At 41.8% G+C, this 20189-nt stretch overlaps 1 protein-coding gene across 4 annotated transcripts in view; it reads right to left on the bottom strand.

Moving 5' to 3' along the window:
* The window catches only part of St6gal2 (ST6 beta-galactoside alpha-2,6-sialyltransferase 2), a 79202-nt gene extending 60773 nt beyond the window's left edge, over positions 1–18429 (bottom strand). Inside the window, exon 1 of one of the 4 annotated variants that reach the window (XM_004651797.3) lies at positions 18042–18429. The gene's annotated coding sequence lies outside the window, so the exon portion shown is untranslated. Of the gene's footprint in view, positions 1–15601; positions 15701–17239; positions 17359–17810; positions 17924–18041 lie in introns of those variants that run through there. The other 3 variants (XM_045147382.1, XM_045147384.1, XM_045147385.1) reach the window with 3 other exon arrangements.
* Between the last annotated feature and the right edge of the window lie 1760 nt (positions 18430–20189).

Raw genomic sequence — 20189 nt, 5'->3', positions numbered from 1 at the left:
CTCTGAATGTGCTTTTGTTCTTGAACTTTCTGTTCCCAAATGCATTAATTGTGACTAGAAGCATGAATTTGGGAAAACGATTTTAAAAAGCACTAACAAAACACTATGAATTGAAGTTGTGTCATAACATTCTAGAGTTAAGTATTAAGTTAAAAACAAACGAACTTAAAAATAAGTATATAGATTGCAATAGGCTCAGCTCTCCAGGTTTCTTTTACTTGCCCTCTATCTTTGAAAAGCATAGATATTGGTGGCCACTGAAGATATGAACATTAAACTTCCATAACTTAAGGACTTTGGAAGTAAGGAGACTGGAAGGCATGTGGGGTCCTGAATATCATAGTCCACGACATAGAAACCAGGAAATATGCACAAGGCTGGGATGGAAGAGAGAAGCTGCAGCTTTGCTAAAACGATCTACTTGGACAGGGAACGAGTCATTTGAATAGGTCCAACATGGCAAGAAGGGTGAGGGCAACTGTATCTCCACAGCTTCTACGTGCACAGCCTGGTCTCATTCATTCAGATTTTCTGGTAGTATTCTGCTAATTTTTCTCTGCAAACAGAAACACCTTATCCCAGCTTTTCCTCCAGTAGCTCCCAAACAACTACTCTTGCAACTTCCTAGTTCTGCTCCTGTTCTAGGAAGACACCAGATTGAGGTGCAGTGAGAGGGAGTTGAAGACTATCACTCTTTACCATATCCTGTTCTCCTGCTATTATGTCTTTTCTTATTTTTGGAGGGAGGGGGTCATGGAAGGAAAGACCCAGTAGCAGTTTAAAAAGTGCTAAGTACCCTCTCCCTATCTGGGATCTCTGGGCAGCAGGTTTTCTTGAAAGCTATCTTTCAGATCCTTCCAGAACATGAAAGATCCCTGGGAGGGAAGAAAGCATCTGCTTGCTTTCAAAGCCTCCTTATTCACTTCACTGAAGCCAGGTGCCACATTTACCCCTGCAGTGACACAACTGAGACTTCATCTTAGCCAACAGCCAGGGTCTCCCCTACTCCCCACCCTCCTTCACACCTGCCTAGGCAGTTGCCTCTGCTGGATTGTCCTTTCTACCTGGCCCCTTCCAGAAACAGGCTGGATCAGAGGACATATATATGCCCCTAAGGCTCCTAACCTTTGAGCTGGGATGTGCTTTTATTTATTTGTGAAGGTTGTAGTGAGGCTGCCCTGTCACTTTCCACTACGCCCAGTGTGTCAAAAGGAGAAAACTTAGCTGTGGCTGCTGGAGGCTCTCCTTCAGAATGGGGCACTAAAGGAAGGGTAGGAAGGCCAAGCAGCAGCATTAGGCTCACAATCACTCCAGAAGTCCAGTACCCCATCTTCACTGAAGCCCCTGCTCCTGTGCCTCCACAGTAAGACCTTCCATTCTTTCATGGATGTATGCCAGAGAGGAAGGGAGGTGAGAGGGAGAAAGGGCAAAGGGGAATAAAGGTACAAAAGACATTATTCTGGTGTATGAAGTCAGTAGTTAATAGTAACTCACTGAGAGCTCAAAAGGTTGACATTTCCAGTTACCTCAGATATTCATGATTATAAACAAGCAAACATATGACTTCTTGTTAATTAAAGTATCATCAATTTGTTTGGAAGTCCCCAAATTATGTTTATTATTGCTGCCTAAGGATTCTGAGGCAATTAATAACAGGAATTTAAAAAAGAAAGAAAGAAAAAGCTAACAAATAAGTAAGATATCCACTGGACCTATTAGTGAAAGTATGTCCAGGCCAAGTTTACCCTCTTTCCCCAAGCTTCATGTCCTTAGGAAAGCTTTTCCCATACCCAGTGCTCTTGGATTTCCTGAGGAGTGCAGTGTTCTGCAGGCTGATGGGTTGGTTTTCACACTGGGTGAGGCCTTCCTGGCTGGCACCAATACTCAAGAACATAGCCAAAAGACTTTTCTAACCACATCCCATTATCAAAATCTTGTTAAGGACAACAACATAATTAAAAGTGCATAGAACTCAGTTGGCAATACAAGTCCTATTGAGCTGGCATCGCATTACTCACAAAGAAAATGAAAAGGGCTTTGGGGTGTGCAGAGATCAAAGACCATTAAAAAAAAAACATGAAAAAATACCAGAGTTGCATGTTTTAACATATTACTATAACACATCAATGCTCTGGGAACCAAGCAGCCTCCTCATAGTAGAGAGATAGTAGAGTGAGTTGTTTTTTAAAACATAAAGGCATCCAAGCGTCCTTTGTGTGTGAATCCAGGGCCAGCAGCTGATCAGACACAACTTGGGGGTGGTAGGGGTCATTAGACAGCGGCACTGTTGGGCTGTGACAGGCTTCAGGGAAATCGCTAAGAGCTGACACACACAAAGTCATTAAAGTCCACTTAATGTGATTATGAATGCATTAAAATGATTTCCATGGGTGGGCTTGATGAGTCCAGGGTGGCTCTTCTCTTCACTCCCAGGCTCTCTTTTAGCATCTAGTCCATGTGCAAATGGAGCAGTGAAACATTTTATCCAAATATTCCCTGTGTTTTTTCTTTTGTTTCAGACTGCATTTCCCTCAGTCCATTAAATCCCTGCTATGTGTGATTTACCACTGAGGGTTATTCCGTGTCCATGCCCCTGGCTCCCACCACCAGTAACGTTTTAAATTTCAGTTCTTATATGCATTCAGCATGAGGAATAAAGTCCCTTTAATTAACTGACATGTCCCAGGCATACTCTCAGTTTGAACGTGACCTTTTGGGAGACTTTAAAAAACAAAATAAAACTAAACAGATACCTGGAAGGGAAATGCATGGCATTTGGAATTCAGGAAGGTGGGAGTCCAGGGAAACACTATGATACACAAACTCTAATGACCCCTGGAGTACACTGACCCAAGTCTGTTTTCAAAAGGAGTCCATTGGCCCCTGGAAAGCTGTTGTGGGGCACACTAGCAGAATGAGGTTGTGGTGGTTTGATCAGGTGTCTCACATAAACTTAGGTGTTCTGGATGCTAGGTTCTCCAGCTATGTCAATTGGAAATTAAAGCCTCCTGGAAGTGGTGTATTGTTGGGGGCAGGCTTAAGGGTGCTATAGCCAGTTTCCCCATGCCAGTGTTTGGCACACTGTCCTGTGCATGTTATCCACTTTATGTAGGCCAGGGGATGATGTCCACCCTCTGCTCATGTCATCATTTTCCCCAGCCATTGTGCAGCTTCCCCTCAAGCCTGTAAACCAAAATAAACCTCGTTTTCCAAGAAACTTCTCTTGGTTGGGTGATTTCTACCAGCACTGCGACCTGACTGCAACTGTAAAGTGGTGCTGAGGAGTGGAATTGCTGCTAGACACCTGACTGTAAGGCTTTGGCCTTTTGCAGCTTATTTTCAAGAGGAATGTGGAAGGACATGAAACCTTGGCCTAAGAGAGACACCTGGAGTGATGTAAGTACAGCTTGATGGACTGTTATGATCAGAGTTGAAAGACCTGAATGCAGTAAGAACTATGGACTGTGAGGTTTGGCTTATGGAAGTAAGAAAGAGATTTGCTTGGATTGGGTTGAAGCTTGCTGTTAGGCCCGTGTCCTGAGAAATTGTACAGGATTGATTGTTTTTGGATAGAAATGAACTGGTGTGAGCAGAGGGATATGGCAGAGAAAGAAAACTCTTTGGGTAAACTGCTGCCCATTCATCTGAAATTGAGAGATTTTTACAACCTTTGAGATGGGGCTAGCTGACATGCACTGGGGCAACAGAAAGAATGCAGACATTTCTGAAGAGGCCTGCTTTATTCTTCCCTGGATTAACAAATTGGCACCCTACCTGGCATTATGAAGTATAAGAAATGCAGGAAAGAATGGGTCATTGAGTTTGCAACACGGTCTTGTGCTTTGGAAATGGCCATGGGCAGAGTGAAGCAGGTTTGCTGGTTGCTTGCATGGAGACCCCATGGGGCCATGAGGATGAACCATGGATTGCAGTGGAGACCCAGTGGAGATGCCGGGACCATGATATGGCTGCTAAAGAAAGCTTCCAGCCCTGGATGAAGTTTTCTAGGACTATGAGTAGCCAAGCTGTAGGGGTGGAATTAGAACTTCAGAGACTTGTTGCTTTTAGAATTATCAGACGTGGAGATTTGTCAATGATGAGTTGTTGGACTTGTAGCTACTGAGTTTGATATTTGCCCCCTGTTTGAATCATGTATTGCTTGAATATTTCCTTACTATCCCCAATGCCATATTTTGCAGTGTGAATGTTTATTCTGTGTCTTTATAGGTCTTTTTAGGTTATTTTTTGGTATTATGGCTCAGTTAAAAGTTCTTGGACTATAGGGATATTTGAACATCATTGGGATTGATAAAAACTATGGGAACCTTTAAAGTTAGATGAATGAATTGCATTTTACATCATGTACAGTTATCAGTTTATGGGGGCCAGTGATGGAATGTGGTAGTTTGATTCAGGTGTCCCCCATAAACTTAGGTGTTCTGAATGCTAGGATCCCTAGCTGATGGCAATTGGAAATTAAAGCCTCCTGGAGGCAGTGTATTGTTTGGGGCAGGCTTATGGGTGTTATAGCCAGTTTCCCCATGCCAGTATTTGGCATGTTCTCCTGCTCCTGTTGTCCACCTTATGTGGACCAGGGGCTGAAGTCCACCCTCTGCTCATGCCATTGTTTTCCCTGCCATCATTGAGCTTCCCCTTGAACCTGTAAGTCAAAATAAACCTCTTTTTCCAACAAGCTGCTCTTGGTTGGGTGATTTGTACTAGCAATGTGAACCTGACTGCAACAGAGGTTAAGGTGGATCATCTAAGCATGGGCAGACGATAGCACAATGCTTTCTCAGGCTTCAGGCTAAAGGTGTGTCAGATTCCTCATCTGTGGTGGGATGAACTGAACTCAGGTCAAGAGCCTTCATACACAATTCTTTAGTGGCAGCTGATACTGCACACTTCAGTTGAGAAGTGCTTAGTGTTTTGTTTGTTTTTTCCAGATTCTAGTAGCTATTCAATTTGATCAGGTAGGAAAAAAAATAAAACAGTCCACTAACAAAACACTACAGAGTCCATTTGCTCCAACACTGGCTCATTATCTTGCCAGGTGTCGATATTGCATGCATTACTAATTGTTGAGATTTGATACAGCACTTATGAATCTGAAGCAACATGCTTTTATAAGCCCTCCATGGAAAAATCCTGCCCAATTTATGTAGTAATTATTTACCGATTACACATAGCTCTCAGTTCTGAATGCTTTGCTGAAGAAAGGAACCAAGATGTTCAGCCCTTTTTGTAATAATTATAGAAAGAAATGTGAATTGAAGGCTTTCTTTGTGAGATTCACAAGTGTCAAAAAAATTATCAGGTTGAATGGTTCAATGCTGACTTACTGACAGCTTTAGTAAATACATTTCTCCAAAATGATTAGTGACAAGTCTCAAGCACATGATAACATATACACAGAATAGTCCACCTGGTCCTGAGCCCTTGTCCTGATCATATTCTGTTTTTAAGTGGTTTGATAAATTTGGTGAGCTATGTCCATGAGGACTTGAAGCAAGAGGGAAAAACATCTCACCAACCCCCTTCCCTTTTAGAAGTCACATACAAGGAGTGGATCCCCCATTTCAATTTGACAAGACTCAGCTCCATTCATTCAACAAAAGTTCGTATAGGACCTACTAAGTTCAATAACATGCAGGCTATCAACTAAGCAGTGGGGATCCAGAGTCCTACTTTGTAGCTGAGCAGGGGAGAGAGAGAATAATGTCTATTGTCACAGAGAGGCAAGTGTAACAACAGAGAAAGGACCATTAATTCAGTATGTAGGGGGCAGATGGGATTAGGGAGACAAAACACAATCAAGATTATTCAGGCCTAATAATTGGTCAGAGGCTAAAAGCCTGAAAACAAATGAGGCTAGCGGGTAGGTGGTGAAAAGTAGAAACCATGAGCCCAATCCAGAGGCACACATTGCTCTACAAATTACTTACTTAGTCCTGAAGGCAATGGGGGATAACTGGGAGATCTACAGGTGGAATGTCATAGGATGAAGCTCAAGATTTCCAGAGATGAATGCCAAAGCAGATTATGGTTGGTTGTGGAGGAAGAGGGGAAATGTTCCATCACAAAGAAATGACAAATGATAAATGATAAAGAAGATGGAAATGCTAATTCCCCTCATTTCATCATGTCATATTGCATAATGTGCCAAGTTATCATCCTGTGCCTCATAAATATGCACAAATAAAAATAAATAAAAACTCTTTAAAAATGAGGCAAAATAAATCCCTAACATAGAACATTCCTTTTGCTACTAACTATAGGGCTCTACTCCTTAAAAGATGTGAGGCACACTGGAAATTGGAGCTCAAGAAACACATGGCCCTCCAGAAATTATAAATGCCACTGTCTCTGTTCAGAACAAGATTCTGGACAAGCGCAAGCAGCATAATCACATGCTTCTAAGCCCTTAAACAGCACATGCCTCAGGCATGCTGTGGAGAAACCAGTGTTGGCAGTAGGAGGTAGCAGACCCAACTTCTTCCTCAGGAGGCAGGAAGCAAGCCACAGAGGCTTCTTGCATGTAAGCTTTGGGTGCCAAATGCACCTCAACACACCAAGCAGTACCATTTGCATCTGGCTTTTGATATCAGCCAATTTCTTTGGCTTTAGGAAAATTCAGAATTTGTATGAGCACAGCTCATCTTCATTAATCACCTCACTATTTAAATTATAGTATCTTTTCATATTTGCTTCCTTTTTACCAAACTTGAAGAAAGCTCTCTACCTTTTATAAAATATCCTTTTGATTTTTAAGTTTCAGCAGAATGGAAATATGGCTCAAAGCTGGCTGGCACATTGTTAGTCCAAGCCAGGTAACTGATAGGTCTTGCACAAGTCCAGACTTGGTTTTTAGATATTTTATTATTTTCACATGGTAACACAGAATTCTTCTATGAGGACAAAAGTGCCAAAGGGTCCATATGAATTTACTCCTCCATGTAACAGCGAATATTTGTAGGAGCTAGTTTCTTTACCACAGTAAAGACACTCTAACTATATTATGTAAAATAGCTCTGAAAACTACATATGTATCAATACCCATATTATTCCAAATTCACAAGTTAGAAGGTACAACTTGTTGAATTAAATTAAATTCAGGTTTTTAAGTAAATTTACTTTTGCTGTGTTTTGTATATAATTTAAAATATATTAGCTTTGAGAACATTTTTAAGATTCATTTTCTGTGACAGAAAAAGACCTAGAGCACTCAAAAAGTGGCAAAACTGAGCTGTTGTGCTACTAATAGTTCTAGGGTTGTTAATACAGTGTACACATTTCAATGATAAACACAGATATTTTTACTTTAATGTACAACTAATGCTCCCATTAGTAATTCTTTACCTTATTTCTAGAAAATTATGCTCAATTGTTTATTCTAAACTACAATATAAGCAGAGGAACAAATAATTTATTAGGTTAAAAATCAAGACAGTGATTTTGAGGTACAGTGATGAGAAGGGAGAAGAAGAAGCCTTCTGGGGTACTAGTAACATTTTTTTTTGATGTTCTATAGGCAGATTCTACTTATGAAAGTCCATCAAATGACAAATTTTTCATTTTAACATTAGCAGATATTACGATTTTTTTAAAGGGGGGTAGAGAGAGAATGGGTGCGCCAGGTCCTCCAGCTGCTTCAAACAAGCTCCCGACGCAAGCGCTCCCTTGTGCATCTGGCTTTCCTGTGTCCTGGGGAATTAAACCTGCACCCTTTGGCTTTGCAGGCAAGCACCTTAACCATTAAGTAATTCCTCCAGCCCTAGATATTAAGAATTTTTCCATGGTGGAATTCTCTGCTTTAGGAGGAGTATCTGAAGAGAACAGGATATGAGCCCAGTACTCTATATCAATGGATTCTGATCCAGAGATTCAGCCAACAATATTCATATATATATATCCATTACAGCCCAAAAGTTGTGTGTATGTTGCTTTTCTTGTCATTATTACCTAAAATCACAATATACAAGTATTTACAATTGGTTTAAGTCATCTAGTGATGATTTAAAAAAGAATACCTGGATAATACTTGTAGATTCTATGCAAATACTTTGTCATGTTATATAAGGGAAATAGGCACTGGAGGTTAGGACAGAGGTCTAAGAACCCACCCTCTTTAAATCCCCAAACCAAAATACATCTGGGCCCTAGAGGGAGTAGGTACTTGAGTTTCCTTTTTATACACATAGACATATGAAGCTTGTTACCCACAGACACATCTATAGAGAATGGGAGGAAGAGGGGCGTGAAGACTCCAAAGGGCCACTAATGAAGCACCAAGTAGTGGGTGGAAAGGACAGAGAGGATAAAATGTATCTACACACTTCTTGCTCCTCCCAAGTTCCATTGGACACCATCCATTTCTTGTTAAGGACTACCAAGAGCACATCACTCAGGTTGGTCTTTTCTGACCACCCTGAGTGATCCTTCTGGTTGTTTTAGGAAACTCTCTTATGACCTGTTTGGTTTGAAAACTGGAGCTATTTCAAGGACTGCTTCTCTATATCCCTTCTGAGTTCCTAGGTGGTGGTTTGGGAACATTGCTCCACTTCAGCCTTTTGAAATTGATGAAATCTGATTTGTGAACACACACGGAGCTGACAAGAATGTTGCCAAATAAATGTAAATGTGGAGAATATGTATATAAAAGTGTGTGTATTTTATAACATAATATATATGTATGTATAATTTATATGCAGTTAGGCCTTGGTGTCTGTGCATTTTGCATCAAGATTCAGCCAACTACAGATGGAAAACATTAAAAAAAGAAACTTGTATCTGTCCTGAATGTGTGAAGACATTTTTTCTTGTCATCATTATCAAAATAATACAGCATAAGACATATTTACATAGAACTTAAACTATAATTAGGTGCTACAAGTCACACAGAGACGATTTAGTACATAAGATGTGTATAAGTGCTATGTGACTAGACACTAGGCTTGAACAGCCTCAGTTTATAATCATGGGGAAATGGGTACCAATGACTGGGAGCCAAATGTCCTGCTCCCATGATGGAAGACATCACGGCCTGTGAGCACCAGATCTGTCCTGTTCAAGGGCATTATTTATCAGGCACCTGGATGCTCAGCAAGGTCTGCAGCTCCTACCTTTCATTCATTCCACCCTCGTAGGCCATGACTTAGGTACCATTTTCCCTCCACCCTAGAGTTTACTTGTGCCAAATAAAGAACATCCCATTTTGAAGTATATCTGCCAAGGAGCTTAGCCTCATCCATGGAAAAAGAAGACTTAGTAACTATATAGTTTAGACAACAAAAGTGCTTACATACCTTATTGAAACTGTCAACCTTTATTGCCTACTTATGCTATAAAAAAAATCAATTTAAAGCAAAAAATGTGAAACATGTATGGCTTTGCTAACCCATACCTACACTTCTCCACAGACAACTTGGATTGTTTGTTATTTGGGAGAAAAGATAATGTGGGCTCATATATATCAAATATATTACATCTGACATATCATACATGTCAAAATAGATACTATGAGAAGCAAATTATTCTGTACAGGTATGTCTTCTAGTTAGGCAGGGAATGATCCTGTCAGTGGCTTCTAACAGAGCTCCTGCTGTATGGAAGAAGTAGGGATCCGGAGCTATGGCCCAGGACCTAGCTGTCTGTTGTACCATCACAGAGAGTGTACCTGGAGGGCTGCTACTCAGGCACCACATGAACATAGCAATTCCCAGATCAACATGTAAGTCATTTTACATGGGCCTTGTGGAGTTACTTCATCAGTTTCAAAATGGCTCACATACCATCAAAAAGTATCTGGTGTTACATGGGTGCTAGGGAATTGAACCTGGGCCATCAGGCTTTGAAAACAAGTGCCTTTAACTGCTGAACCTTCTCTCCAGCCCCTCACCTATAATTTTTAAGATGTGTCACGATAAGAGCAAAGTAGATTCAACTTTAGCAACTGAGAGAGGGATCCACAGGGTATCTAGGGTAAGATGAGTTAGTTTTTCCAGTATAACATACACATCATGCACCTTAATAAGCTCAAGAGATCCATGGGATAACTGGGTTATACACACCATCTAGAGAAACAAGGACAATTTAGTGTAAGATTCTTTTAACTGCTTCATAAAGACATACTATGTAATATAGGTTTTCTATCTAATACTGTGCTATAATGCTTGAAATCAGACTGGAAAAGCTGAACCAGAGTAATTAATCCTGGATTGATTTTCTTTCTTTCTTTCTTTCTTTCTTTCTTTCTTTCTTTCTTTCTTTCTTTCTTTTATGTTACTTAATTTATTTGAGAGAGAGAGAGAGAGAGAGAGAGAGAGAGAGAGAGAGAGAGAGAATGAATGGCTGTGCCAGGGCCTTCAGCTTCTGCAAATGAACTCCAGATGCATGCACACTCTTGTGCATCTGACTTATGTGGGTCCTGGGGAATCAAACCTGAGTCCTTTGACTTCACAGGCAAACACATTAACTGCTAAGCCATCTTTCCAGTCCTAATCTTACATTTCCTATGTATGTATCAAACACTGATATATAGGATATTGCTTGGATACAATACAAGGTAATTTGCTTGAATTCCACTGTGCAAAGAATAGAATAAACACATAGTAAAAGGGTTGGACTTAGAGAAGTAATCACATTATTTTAAAACACTCTATATAGATATTTTTGCATATGACTGTTAATTTTTTAAAACTCTCACCTTAAGTGATTAATAAAACAACTTAGTTAATGGTATGTTCAAATGATATTATAATATATCAACTATTGGGATTTGTTCTAGGAGCTGCATGGAGACCAAAGTCCATAGTGATTCAGTTTGTCTTATTAAATGGCATAGTATTTTCACAGAGACTACACATAATCTATCATATAATTCATATCATCTCATAACATTTAATATATTGTAAATGCATGGTAAATATTTGTTATATCACTTATGAATGACAGGAAAAGCATGTATATTTTCAGCACAAATCTAGTATTTAAAATTATTTCCAAATTGCATGAAAAAACCCACAGATATAGAGTGCCACTGTATTAAGCTGGGCACATTACTCAATTAATCCAAGTCTTTTCTCTACTAATTCTAAGTGTAGGGCAAAATAAATTTAAATTATACTATGACTCAAAGTAGAGACTCCCTTTGAAATGAAAATTAAATACCATCATACATACATACATGCTACATACATATAAAATACATTTTAAAAATAAACTAAGCTCTGCTTACCTACTTGCCATTTACTCATAAATGTCCTTGAAAACGCTTTCAGAATTAAGGGGTATAGTATTTAAAAAACAAGACTCTTGGGCTTTTGAACTTTTTTTTTTTTAATTTTTTATTTATTTATTTGAGAGTGACAGACACAGAGAGAAAGACAGGTAGAGGGAGAGAGAGAGAATGGGTGCGCCAGGGCTTCCAGCCACTGCAAACGAACTCCAGACGCGTGCGCCCCCTTGTGCATCTGGCTAACGTGGAACCTGGGGAAGTGAGCCTCGAACCGGGGTCCTTAGGCTTCACAGGCAAGCGCTTAACCGCTAAGCCATCTCTCCAGCCTGGCTTTTGAACTTTTAAATCTACTATCTACAGAAATCAGAAGACACTAGATTCAGGACAATTTCAAAAAGTAACTTGTTCTTCAGGACAGAGGTTGATTCACCCGCATTACTTGGCCAAGTTCATGTTGATCTGAAACGTAAGTGCCTCAGCCTGTCATCCCAGCAGATATAAAGATACAGCAGCCCAGTCTTCAGCCAACTTCCCCATGCTCTGCCTGAGGGTATCTCTCCAGAGTTTCTTCAGTCACAAGCAAAAGCCACCCACACCACCAAAGGCATGGTGAAGATGCCTACTAGCAACATGTGCTGAGCTGCACACTCACATATATAGGCATACATGCAAGGAAGTGTGATTTTTCCATACATGACCTTTTATAAGAAATTAAGGTTTAAGTTTAAATGCTGCTCATTTTGGAAGCGTCCTACAAGCTACATATAAGTTGGAGCATAAAATTCTCTTAGAGATTATTTGCATAGGACAAATAATGTCCTCTCAGTGAAAAGGGATAAATGCTATCCCCAATTTTGTGCCTTTACAGTGCTCAATTCCAACAATTAATGCTTGAGTATTCTAATTAATATTTTTGCTATTTACTGATTAAGCATTAAGCAGAGACTAATTTTGTATTTGTGAGTGTGTGTGTATTCACATGTGTGAGTTTCTTTTTAAAGATAGTCTGGGGCAGGAGAGATGGCTCAATGGTTAAAGTGCTTGCCTGCAAAGCTCAAAAACCCAGGTTTGATTCCCCAATAACACGTAAAACAAGATGCACAAAATAGCACATGCATCTGGAGTTCATTTACAGTAGCCCTGGTGTGACTTTACTCCCCCTTGCAAAATAAGGAAATGCAATATTTAGAATAGACAGTCCACTTTTTCATATGATCTTTTTTCTTCCTCCCTCCTCCCTTTCTTTCTTCTTCCTTTCCTTCCTTCTTTCTCTCCTCCAGCCCCATCAGAGTTTTAGGTAATCCAGGATAGCCTAGGATTTCAGATATCTATTACCAATCCCAACCACATGTGGAGATTTCTAATAGAATATATATTTTTTGAAAATTAAAATGATTCATATAGCAAAATTGATTTCTCTTTTAATGACAAAAGTGAGCACATTTGTTCAATCTTACGCCTATTTTCATTTTGTAGCTAGGTAAATTGAAATGAACAAATCCTGTGTTACCCATACTTTTCTACTCACCAGTAGTTAGTAGTATGAATACAAGTTTCATCTATAATCATGCACTCAAATTTCAGAAAATTTATTACCATCACCATGTTTTTAAGGAAACAACTTTACAGATTTGTTTCTACATAATGAAGCATTTGAATTACCTAAGAAGTTTACCATTTCTGGAATTTAATTTAAAGCTCAATCATTTTAGAAACTACCACAAGAACATCCATTTGAATTTATTTTTATAATTCAAACATGCAAAACCAATTGTTTGGAATTTAATAAAGCATTTTCCTCTCAGGCTCGAACTAGAAGCAGCACAGAATAGAACATAATGTGTGAATTATAAAGTTGTGAAAACAAAAGCTGATAAGATTGCAGTGTTTTGCTTTACAGTGGATTATGTATTGCGTTAGTCGATATATGTCTAAATGTCCCAAGAGAGTACTTTCTGAGTTCCTTCTCTTCACCAACCCAGTTACTCAAAGCAGATGGATCATTTCCCCCAATCTTAGCCTAAATATTATCATGAAAATTTCACCAAATATGACACCCTTTTTCGGCCAGAATTTCATTCTACTCCTGTTTGCAGGAATATCCCAAATTTTGTGGCCCATTTCTTAAGTTTAATTTTTTGGCTCAATACTTGTTTTCTATTTGCAAGGTCTGATGACATGCCTTCAGATTTGTTCCTTCATAATAAAGCAATTGAATTATATAAGAGGTTTACCCTTCCTGGAATTTAACTTAAAGCTAAATCATTTTAGAAACTACCACAAGAACCTCTATTAAAAAAAATTATTCAAACATGCAAATCCCTTGGCCATCCTCTTCTTCCCACCTGTACACCTCCTCCCTCCAGTCAGCTCAGGCATGGTGTAGGGAATGGAAGTTCACGGTCACAGTAGTCTCTGGCCACATGCTGATGATGATAGTAGTCATTCTTGTTTCTTTACTGGATGGATCTAATAAGCTTTGGAAAAATCACTCAGCTTTGCTAAGACATTTCTCCTTTCTGAAGCTCAGCCTGCTCATCCATAAAATGGGGCTAATGCCTCCTAGGGCTGTGGCTAAAGCATAGTTTTATAATTTATGGAAAGCTGATGGCAGGGTGTGGTGCATAGTATGTGCACATCAGTTGCTATTATTATTCTTTGGATTGCTATGTTCTCTTGGGGCCGCAGGAACAAAAATAATTTTTAAGTACACTAGAACATACCATTATCCATCTGAAGGAATCCAGCGCCAGAAGTCAACTTGGAGCAAATTTGATCTCAGCCATCCTTTCACAGCCCTGGAAACTTAACTTTGCTGGGGCAAGACTTCGTCCAGGGCAGGTCATTGCAGTGGCGCTGGCCAGCAGCTTTCTCATCACTTTGCTTTGTAAGAAAGTCCACTGCAAAATTCCAAACCCAACCCTCATACTCTTTCAGAGCTCTACAGCCAACTTATGCCTTTAATTTTGAAATCTTGCACTGGACAGCATAAACCAGGAGGGGCTCATAACTGTCCAAGGAGAAACTATCCTCAGAGTGAACAGTAGGCTTCCCATGTCATATCTATCCACAAAGCAATTCCTCTCTCAAGCCAAGAGGCACTTGGTACTGTGGGGCACAGTAGAACATGCAGGTGGCTGACATTTCTAAGACCCTCCTTTTACCACATGGCTGGGCCAGGTCATCAGGTCCTGCAAAGCCTTAGGAGTATCCAGTTCATATCTCAAGTCCCTTAGATATATCCCACATGTAGACTAGGTAGATTAAAGTACATATTCCAAACTGCAGTGGTTCCCCGTACATTCAATGGGTGTTAGGAATTTTAGATCAGAATAAATTTTATATTTGGTGGCATATTAAATCTATCATTCCCCAATGCTGGAGTCTTTGCACTGTGTATTTAATATCATTTACAAACAAATCTCTCAAGAGGACTAAGGTACTTATTAAGTGCTAAGATACATTTCAGAAAAATGAAAGCTATATAAAACTTAGTGTGATGATCTGCTATTACTAGTAGGTCATCACCCACAGCCCAATTAGCTTTTGCATTGACATCAACCATTGGTATTAGAAACACTGAAAATTTCTCCATAAATAATTTCAACATTAGTAACTAATTCTATGAAATTATTTCTTTCATATTTATGCACAAATTATACAACACAATTCTTTTAAAAAGATGAGCTTCCAGCTTTTAAGGCTTAAAAATATAAAATATACACCTATCATGAATAAACACGCTCTGTTTTGCTTAGGCATTTAACCAAGTTAAATGAAACTTAATTTAAACAATTAAAATTTAAGATCCATTGCAGAATATTCAGGGTGAAGAAAATCACAATTGATTGGGAATAGCACAATATGCTACATTTAAGGAGAAAAATCTATCTTTAAAACACGCCTATTCCTGTTATCATGCATAAGATATTTTTATTCAGAGTACCATAAATGAGGCAGCACATCTAAAAATTAATGAATTTCCCGGGGGCAAATGTCTCCAAGTTTTTGGAGCTTTATTAACTTAAATAGAAACTGCAGAAGCCCAGGAATGAATTTGTCATTGTAGGGAAGACATAAGTACTTAACAAGAAGTGTTTCAAAAAAGTCTAGACTAGAAGATAAGATTCGAGTAGTATAAGCAACAGGTCAGGTCAGAAAGAGGAGAGAGTGTCAACAAACAAATAAATAAAATAAATAAATAAATAAATGTTTCAGAAACAAGGATGTGCAGGAGTTTCCCAGAGCTTCTTCTCTATTCCGTCAATCTTGCTAGCTGGCTTGGTCATGTTCATAAAGTCAACTTAATGTTTTCACAGAGTCAACTCTTTTCCTTTTAATTATCTTTATCAGAAACCAACTGACCTTTTCAGCATAATGAAGCATTTGTGTATTTCTAGATAGTAAATATCATCAGTCTTGGAGTCCTCCAGATGGGTGTGTCTTCATCTTTATTTACCTTTATCTCTAACTGTGCACACCACACAGCAAATTCAACACACGCTGTTTGTTTTGAGCCTGACTCCAAGGGCACTCTCAATTGCTGAGCTCAGAGCTCCAACAGGAGCTGACACTCATAAAAATCTCTTTAAGATTCAGTTCAAAATTCCAGAAGCTTCAACTGTACAAGTGAAAAGATATGCAGAACATCACAATTTCTATCAATTGCAAGTAAGAATTGGACCAAGAATCTCATGTTTCATCTCTTTCTAACCTTCTTGTAAAATCCAAGGGCAAAACATTTACTAAGTTTTCCTTCACTATACTCCATATCCAATCATCATGTTCAACAGTGTTTTCTAAAGTATTAGTACAAAATGGAAAAAAAAAGGTGTATATCTTCCAGAAATTAATGGTGAAGGAAGAGTGGGCAAAAATAGGCTCAAAGCCATACATTGTTTTTTTCTTCTTTTAAGTAAATGCTAATTCTAAACTTGTAGCAACAGGATGGTATGCATAGCACTTAGCTTTATTGAAAATCGTCCTTAGTCATAAATTGTATTTCAAAATGATAAAAAAAGAGAATGATCAGAATTTCAAACAAATTAACTATTACTAAAGTAACCAACATGATAAAGGGGAAAAAAGTTAACTATTACTCCTTTTTTGTTTTTTTTTTTTAATGCACAAAAAGTATCAAGCCAGCCAAGACTCCTTCCACAGGAAGGCAATCCACTGTAGGACCACAGATCTCTCATTGATGGCCAAGAGACAATTTCCATCAATTATATTTTATTTCTTGCCCAATATTCTGGAGGGGGAAGTTAAACATAATTCCCCATTCTCTGTTTGTAACTCAGGTTTAGAAATTCGGTCCCACAAAACAAATATGGTACAAGAGGAGAGATCTGGAAGGCAATCACAAAGTCTCATTTAAATTCCTGGAAAGCACAGCTTCTCCAAGCACAGCCATCCAGCTCTCTTTGGAAAACATTACTTTGCTCCAAGACCCAAATTTAACTTCACTCCGCCCCGCCCCCCAACACCAGCACCAACAACGTCAAATCTAAAGAGAGAAATGTCACATTCCCAACTGAAAAGAATGCATCAAATAACCACTCTTCCCAGTGGGAAGTTAAGGAATCCAAAAGCGGAGTTTTCCTCCTGCCAAATGCAAAAGTATTAAAGCTCCGCTTAGAGAAATTCTAAAGATCCCACTGCACCTAAACATGATAGCTCCAGAGAGCATACTTTAAGAAGCTTAGCAGTGCAGTTTTGCATGGTGATGAGCTGGGAAATATAGACCAAAAAAAAAAAAAAAACCTTCACTTCCACAGCCAAATCCAATAGCACCAATGCTATGTCCGGCTGTACGCGAAGTGCAAGCAAGCCCTCGCGTTCACTCACCCTCTGGAGCGTCCTTCTCCCCAAGCCTCCCTCCCCACTCCCTGCACAGAGGTCTGGCTTTTCTGGCCGCTGACTTAACTCCTCGCAGCTCAGTGTCCTGGCTGCGGGCACTGAAAGACGTGGTTCCCGGCCAGGCCCGCGCACTCCCCCACGAACCTCTCCCACGGCGCGCGCCGCGACTCACACGCGAGCCTCGGCGCTTCCCGGAACGCCAGGAGCGGGAGTGGAGACTTGCGAGTCACATTTTATTCCTCGGCAGCCGCTCGTGCGCGCGCACCACGCGCTCCTACTCTCCCGCGAACGCCCCTGAAGCGGGGCCCCGGGGCTGGGGATGCCCGAGCCGCGCCTGCAGAACTCAGCGGGGATCTCCCGCGATGGTCCGCCCGCGCGCCCCGGAGCTCACTGCGACCCGGCAGCTCGCGTCTCGGGAGGCCGGCCTGCGGTATCACCTCCCCGGGGACCAGTTCGGCTCCTCGCGGGCGGCTCGGCCTCCTAGCCCGTGCGTGGCTGCGCTCATTGTTTGGGGGAGCACGGCGGAGCTCCAGTGGCGGCGCGGGCAGCTCTCTGGTTCGCCGTCCGGAGCCCCCGGGGCCAGGCGGCGCCTCAGGACTCCGCGGGCCGTGGCTGCGCGGCGCCCCGCCCCAGCTCTGCGCGCCCCCTGCGCCCGCCGCGTGGTCCCCCGCCCCTCCGGCGTCTCTCCATCCGCCTCCCTTCGGCCCCGGCTCACCTAGCAGGCGGACGGGCTCGGGGAAGTTGCGCTGCCTCCTCCCCGCGCCCCTGGCCCGGCCGCTCGGCCCGCAGGAGAGCGCAGGCGGGGCGCTCACGGCTCTGCGCCGAGCCCTGCCTCTCTCAGAGAGTGATTGCACACTTAGGTTGCGTGAGGCTGCGCGGCTGCCTAAAAAGGCACGCTTTTCCCCAACCACCGTCTCCATCCAGCCGTAGTGCCTAGGAGGGTTACCTGCACAGTCCACGCCCGCACTGTGCCCGGTACCCGGGGACCAAGGGTCCTGGGCAGTAGCAAGGATGCAAGAATGCGAGCGGGCTGCAAGTGGTCAGAAGCGCAGTCTGGCAGCCCGGCCCCGAGGAAGTGAGTCTTTGTGTACCAGCCCGAACAAACACCACTCTGCAGAGCACTTGGCCGGGCTACCTCCATGCCAGGCAGCGCCCCGGACTCGCTGGGTGGGGTGCCCTGGAGCCCCGCATCCTCCCCGCGGCTCACTCCCTTTGTTCCTCCCGCTCCGCCTTGCTCGAGCTTTAGGCTGCCTCGCTCCACACGCACAGCAGTTTCTAAGAGGCGTCCCGCAGAGCTGGGATGGACTTGGGAGCTGGCCACCCACTTGAGAAGAGCTGCTCGCTCAGTCCTGGCATGGAGTTCCCCACCTGCTCACCCTCCACACTACCCGTCCCAGGCTTAATATGGAACTGAAAATTCTCCCACTGGGACCCCCGGAGATGCCTGAGGGCAGTCAAAAGAACCCGACCCCCGGAACGGGGGTGGCTTAGGACCAGTCATCTGGACCCGTGAGCAGGCAGGGCTACAAGGCAGCAGCAGATAGGGTGTGTCTGTCACTTCTCCTGCGGAATGCCCATTTGTTACCAGCCCTCATCAGGCAGCCACAGCTGTCCCAGGATCTGAGGGAGACAGCTCAGCTTTTTGGGGGCAAACAAGCTCCTATGAACTTGGAGGTGGCTCTGTCTGAGGCGCGCACGTGGATGTGGGTGCCACCTTCCAAGGTTCTCTGGGGGACTCAGAACGCTGCCATAGGCTGAGGTGAGAGCCCATGTGTAGCAAGAGTCAGGTGATAGTGTCACTTTGTGCCCCTTTCCCGAGGGACTTGCTTAGTCACAATCCAGATCCAAACCAACCCCCACTTAGTCCTTGGAGGGTTGTTTTGGGTACAGATTCTTCATTCTCCACTAAACGTTTTGTTTTAAAGTTTGTAAGCACATTTATTTAACTAGTCAAGGTTTTTTGTAAGAAGATATTTTGACGGAGTTTTATAATTTATTCAAAATTTATTAAGTGTCTATTATGTGTGTTGGAGTAAGCACCTTGGTAGTTGAAAAAAACTTGCTCACAAAGTGTACAGAAATTGGAAACACCACCAAAAGTAAACTAAAACCAACAGGGTAAAAAATGCACTGTACTTAACTTTGGGTGGAAAATGCTTAGTCAGGATTTCCTCAATTATATTAACTGTTTCTGGCACTTGGAATTCTGAGGAACTTCCTGAAGAGACAATGTGTCATGCTGATTAAAAAAACAAATGCGGGCTGGAGAGATGGCTTAGTGGCTAAGGCGCTTGACTGCAGGCAAACCTAGGTTTGATTCCCCAGGACCCAAGTAAGCTAGATGCACAAGGGGGCGCACAGTTCCTTTGCAGTGGCTGAAGGCCCTGATGCACCCAATCCAATCTCTTGCTCTCTCTTTCTCTCTCTCTCTCTCTCTCTCTCTCTCTCTCTCTCTCTCTCTCTCGCTCTCTCTCAAGAAAATAAATAAAATTTTTAAAAATTCTGGATCTCATATATGTGAAATATATACATATACAGTGTGACAAATTCCGTTTCCCATAGCTACAGTGACGGACACGACAGGGCACTGTGGGCCTCGATATTGTGTGTAATGGGTTTATTAGTTAGAAATAAGTGAGATCATTATTGAAACATCTTCAACAAAGGTTGAAGGCACCTACTACGTGGATGCTGAGAACCAAACTGAAGCCATCTCAGGTGCTCGTTCGTCCATGCATGGCAAGCACCCTTACCTGCTGAGTCATCTCCCCAGCTCTACCCACTTTTGGGTCATGATCTTGCCAGGATTGGCCTCAGCCTTTCAATTGCTGGAGTTACAGTGTGAACCACCACATTTTTATATTTATTTATTTACCACCACATTTTTAAATCCTTAAAAACAACATTAATGGGGCAAGGAAAATTGCTCAGCATTTGCTTGCAATGCCTGCTGACCCAGGTTCAATTCCCCAGTACCCAAGTAAAATCAGACATACAATGTGGCTTATGCATTGGATTGCAGCTACAAGAAGCCCTGTATATACATTCTCTCTCCCTCCCTTTCTCCTTTCCTCCTTCTTCGCTCTCTCACTCT

This window comes from Jaculus jaculus, chromosome 4, assembly GCF_020740685.1.
Source record: "Jaculus jaculus isolate mJacJac1 chromosome 4, mJacJac1.mat.Y.cur, whole genome shotgun sequence".
Taxonomy (NCBI): Eukaryota; Metazoa; Chordata; class Mammalia; order Rodentia; family Dipodidae; genus Jaculus; species Jaculus jaculus.
Note: the sequence above shows the minus strand (reverse complement) of the source record. Positions and strands in the feature narration are given on the sequence as shown.